Below are 5,964 nucleotides of genomic sequence, written 5' to 3'. Positions count from 1 at the left end.
CCGGGAGGTGCATGACGCATGCTGCTAGGGTGGTGCAGGAGACCACCGGGAGGCGCGGGCCACCGCCGGTATGTTGAGAGAGGGTGGGACAAGGGGGTATATTGTAGGCCGCTGCCAAGGTGCTGTGAGGCAAGTCACACCGACACTCACGTCGATTCTGCATGGCGTGATAATCGAGTTCCTGTTTAGACTATGCTTTGAGCCTGCATTGGGCTTGTAATAAGTTTCTATATGGTAGAGTTTGCTTCTAGGTGTAGATGGTTATGATTGGGGTTCTTGGGTTCTCTGAGTTGACAAAGGGTTTTTTTCACCCTGTCAGCTTTGTCAGAGTCCCAGCAGATGGGGGTGTTGTGGAGGTGTAGCGACAAAGACATATGGTTTTCTTAATGAAATCGGGGGAAACACCTTTCCATAAAAAAACGTCGAATCTGCAAGAGGGGTTGTTGCTCCAAATCTGGCCAGGACCATCGACATGCTAGGAATAAATGCGGCTAGACAGGCTAGGGTTGCCTGTGCTGCAGCCCGGGGTACTAGTGCTGGAACCTAGAATGCTTGTGTCACTACAATGCCCTTACAATAGCCGGACTTTCAGATGTTGTTTGTCTGCTCGCTCGGTGTTGGCTAGTGCTTCATCACCCACCACCAACGGAACAACTACACAAGGGGTTGTGTCCGCTCTCCTTGCAGCTGGGGGCCGTGCCATCTATGCTTCAATGGGGATGCCCATGCTGCAAGCGTCCGACACCACTGCAAATGGGAGGCAACCAATGTGTTGCAAGGGGGGATGGCGACGCTATAATGGGCTCAACGTCGATGTTGCAGGCTGCTGCCAGTGCTAAAATAGCGGTCAAGTGTCGGTGCTCCGGGCAGACAACTCATGCTGCAATGGGCCATTGGCATTCTGCCTATTCTAGAATAGTCATGTTGATGCTATTTTGATGTTGCAGGGGGGTCACCGCTGGAGCTCTGCACGGTGCTGCAAGGGGGTCACCGACCACTTTATCATCACTGTGTAGGGAAGAAGGACATAAGCGTAGTTGCGCGGAGTGGATGGAGGAAGAAGCATGTGAAGGGTTATTTTTTTCAATGAGAGCCTAAGACCACGAGAGATTTTGATCTAACAGACATGTGCGTCAAGATTCGACGGCTAGCCAAATGGCTGATTTCTTGCTAGCTACAACCGATTGGCACCTAGCGCCCGCTCTATTATTTTGATTTGGTCTTGTTGATCTAGTGTACATATTTTTTTATATTATCTAATTAAAAATTAAAAATGTTTATTTTTGTTAAATGAAAAACACAGGTAATGTATAAAGTTGTCTAAAAGGGAATACGAGAACGAAACCAGGGTTTGCTTATACATTAGTTCTCCATCGGTTTCTAAATATAAGGTGTATTAATTTTAATGAAGTCAAACTTCTTTATGCTTGAGCAATTTTATAGCTTTTTTATAAATACTTACGATACCAAATCAATATCATTGGATATCATCTTAAAAAAAATCATATTCATTTGGTATTGTATAATTTATATTTTTTGTAGTAACTTCTCTGAGGGATTTTAAAATAAACTTGGTCAATCATACAAATATTTGATTTTTATATAACTAAAACACTTATATTTTCCCCCAACAAAGAACACATTATATTTTGGAACCATTTTACCTTATCGTGATCATTTACTAGGTACGGGTGATTGCATATTTCTTAGGCCCTGTTTGTTTGGGTTGCGGAGAAGCGGCTGGAGCTGGGCGAGAAGTGGGCTGGAGCAAGTAGAAGTTGAGAAGACCAAAAGACCTGTTTGGTAATTTTTTAGGCCAGCTGATGAGGCTAGCTAGTGGTGGAAGTCTACAATGCCCATAGATGATGATGTTATTTAAACGCTGATTTATCAGGTTATATGCTGCATGTATCACTAAAAAAATTTCATTAACATATCCCTAAAAAAATTCCAATAACATAGGCAAGCATGTACATACAATATGAATTATACACTTGTTCATGTACCAAGAAAAAGCAATATGAATCATACACAAAGTTCATGATAAGAAAATAAACACTTCTTCAAACGCTTGTTTAGGTCCAGATTTGCACACAAATAATCAAATACACACTTGTTCATGTCCTGATTTGCATGGTCACGCACAATCAAACAACTAAAAATCATACAACGTTAATCTTCAGTTAACAGCAGGCAACAGTGGAGGGGGTGTCGTGGAGGAGCGTCAGAAGAGGACGAGCACATGGCGGAGGAGATCTTGAGCCGTGTAGGCCGGCGATGAGGCAGGGAGGCGCGCGGCGGGGAGATCTTTGTGTCGTGGTCGAGCCGGCGACAATCTCACAATCGTCATGAGGTGCCTCCGGTGGGAGATGACGGCGAGGCTAGTAAGGTTGGCGGATGCGCTCGGTCAGGGAGGCAGGGAGGATGCTGAGGAGTGAGCTCCGGGAGCAGGAACAAGGCGAGGAGGAAGGAGGAGAAATCCGACTGGCGGTAAGGCGAGCACCGGCCGCCGAGATGGCCGGATATGGCAGCAATGGCGACCTGTAACACTAGTCCCTTCTGTTTCTTCTCTCTCTCTCTCTTGGGCTATCGGGGAGGAAATGGGGCGGGAGTGCGAGCCGAGACATGTTTCTGAAGGGGTACCACTTATATATATCTATGGTATGTTGGCTGTAATTACTGCAAAGTAGAGCGGCAAGGTTTTGTGGGAGGGGTGAGAAGCCGGTGGGGGATGAGGAAAGCTTGTGTGTAGGTGCTTTTGCTTCACAGTACAATTGGGAAGGTGGCTTCTATCAAGCCAAGCAACATATGTCATGTGTTTGTTTGGGTTTGTGCTTTTAGGGGCCTAAATGCACCAAAAATCGAAGCTCAAGCCCAAACAACACATGGCCTTAGACTGTTTAGGCTTCAAACTACAAGCAGGCTCATCAAGTTTATCAGGACCCACTTCAATTTGATTGAAATGCTGGTCAAACAAAAAACACACGATTGAAATGAATAGATTTCTACCAGCGTCACATGGAAGTTAAAAAAGCGAAAAACGAAAGGAATCAATCACTTGTACGGAAGTTCAAAAGTAAAAGAAAGTTCAGGAAAGAAAAAAACGCTAAAACACTGGACCCTAATATCCGGGGCAGGTCAATTGGGGGGGTTTCCTCCGGATGCCCCTATGTCTCGCTTCACGCAAGACAGAGGGAACCCTCGCGTAAGGCAGCTCGAGATGGGCCGAACCAAGTTTACTCGAGGCCACAACCTCGTTTTCATGTTCTGTTTTTTTTTCACATTTTGTTTATTTATTTTACTTTTTTTACACTTTCAAGAATTCTAGACATATATTTTACAAAAATATACTTTACATAATGTTTTGAAAAATATTAATCATGCAATTGAATTTTTTTAAATGTGTATAGAAAAAACATTGACCATGTATACGAAAAATGTATACAAAACCTATACAAATGTGTCAAAAAAGTTGATCATGTATTTAAAAATGTTAATCAAGCTTTTGAATAAAATGTTGACCATGTATGAAAAATATGTTAAACTTGTATTTGAAAAATATTAAATTTGTATATAAAAATGTTGATCATGTATTCAAAAAATGCTAAATGTGTATAGATTTTTTTTACCATGTATTAAAAAAATTTAAAATTGTATTTGAAAAATCATAAATGTGTATAGAAAAAATGTTGACCATGTATTAAAAAATGTTAAAATTGTATTTAAAAACAATAATCAAGCATTTGAATAAAACATGTTAAGTATGAATAGAAAAAGGAAAACGCTAATCTTCAGCCGGCTGATGCACACACAACATCGGATGCTTGCATAGCCTCGGGTTGATTTTGATTGAGCGCTCGCACCGGTGACAAGTCCTGTGCAGCTAGTTTTTTTGGCAATAAGCGTCTTGTTTCACAAGCTTTCTGCAACACGGATCTTGTTTCAGAAAGAAAGAATGTTTGGTGGTGAAGTATTTCTTTTGGTAACGGGATCTAGTTTCAGAAAGTTTCTGCAATAGAGGTCTTGTTTCAGAAAGAAGAAAAATGGTTTGACGTTGAATATTTTCTCTTCTGCAACAAGGGTATTGTTTCAGAAACATAGCCCCGGTTGTAGAAAGTACAGAATGAACGCCTCGCGTTAGAGCGTACGAGGGCAAGCATTGCAACACGACTCATGTTTCAGAAACATAGTTTCGATAGCAGAAATCGCCACAGGAGTGCCCGGCGTGAGAGTTCATCGTTGTTGCACTAGAGTGGAGGCAGCTGCTCGGGGTGCTGGTTCGAAGGAGGCGCGACGACTCCGGCGCCAGCCACGCTCCATGGCCGAGGCACTCAGGCCATGGCCGGGCAGTGGTGCTATCTCAGTGGACCTTTGCAACAAGGTCCTTGTTGCAAAGCCATGAACACAAACAATCTAGCTGTTGCGAAGGCGCCCAATTGCCTTGGACGGTAGATCGGAAGGCTATTTCGGACGGCATCCAACGGTTGCCGAGGCGGCTGATCTTATCGGTTTATCACCGGGCGGACGTATATAGCATTGCCATAGAAAAAATGTTGACCATGTATTAAAAACTACTCCCTCCGTTTCAAAATAAGTGTCTCAAGCTTAGTACAAATTTGTACAAAAGTTAGTACAAAGTTGAGACACTTTTTTTGAGACGAAGGGAGTATTAATCTAGTATTTAAATATGTAATCAAAGATTTAAAAAATATTAAAATTTGTATATAAAAATGTTGACCATGTACTCCAAAAAATATTAATCTTGTATTTAAACATTGTTAATCAAGCATTTGAAAAATGTTAAAAATTTGTATGGAAAAAATGTTGACCATGTAATTTTTTTTTTTGAACTTTTATTTGAAAAAATCATGTATTAGAAAAATATTTCTTGATGTATACCAAAATTGTAGAATGAAAACAAAGGAAAAAGAAAGAACAATGAAAACAAAAAAAACAAAGGAAATCAAAGAAAATTAAAAACAAAAAAGAAACCAAAAAAACAAGTGCAAACGAATGGAAAAACAGTGAAAACCGATAAGAGCAAACGATGAGAATAAAGAAACAAAGAAACCGAAGAAACCTAATAAAAAGAAAACACAAAAAAATGAAAAACAAAAGAAACCAATGAAAAAGAATGGAAACCGAGAAAATCCGACAAAGAAACATTAAAAACAAAAGAAAACTGATGAGAAAAAGATAAATAAAAATGAAGAAAGAAAGATAAGCAAATAGACAGTGAAAATTGAAAAAGAAAGAAATAAAAAGGAAGAAGGAATAGAAAGACCAATGAAAACCGGGAAGAGAAAAAACCCTTGCATCTAAATCCATGTGATCATTTGGGTTTATCTCCTGGTGAACGTTCGTCGGATAATATTTCCAAAAAATATATTGAAAATGAATCGATCGCTCGCGCGGAGCACACGGCGCTCGGTCGCGAAACAGACGCCCCTCCGCTCACCTCTACAAACACGACACAAGCCTGCCTGCCCCCACAGCGCCGCCGCCTGCGACAAAGACGGCGGAGCCAAGCACCGTCTTGCCGCTACCTTCCGCTGCTAATTAGAGCATCTCTAGCAGAGCTCTCAAACCCTCAAATCCTTATAAATAATTGTTTTTTACAGTTTGCGAGCAGAAAATCGTGTAGACTAAAACTCTTAACTCTCAAATCCTTAATTTTTTTAAGGGTCTAACCTTCAAACCCTCTCCCAAGCCTAAAAAGTAAGGGTTGGGAAGCAAAACCTACCCCAACCCTCGTTTGGCGGTTATCCTCACATGGGAGGGAAAAATCCTCCCAACTCCCGCGCCCACGCCGCCGTCCGCCGCTGCTAGTCGCCCCCGCCGCCGCCGGCCGCCCCATCGACCTCCCGCACGCCCGCGCCCGCCCCGCCCCTAGCCACCGACCTCTCCTCCACCTCCTCCCGGCCGCGGCCGCGCTCGCCCCGCCCCCGGCCGTCGCCATCCGTC

The sequence above is a fragment of the Triticum dicoccoides genome, chromosome 7A (assembly GCF_002162155.2).
Source record: "Triticum dicoccoides isolate Atlit2015 ecotype Zavitan chromosome 7A, WEW_v2.0, whole genome shotgun sequence".
NCBI lineage: Eukaryota > Viridiplantae > Streptophyta > Magnoliopsida > Poales > Poaceae > Triticum > Triticum dicoccoides.
The sequence above is the reverse complement of the archived record's forward strand: the minus strand, read 5'-3'. Positions refer to the sequence as shown.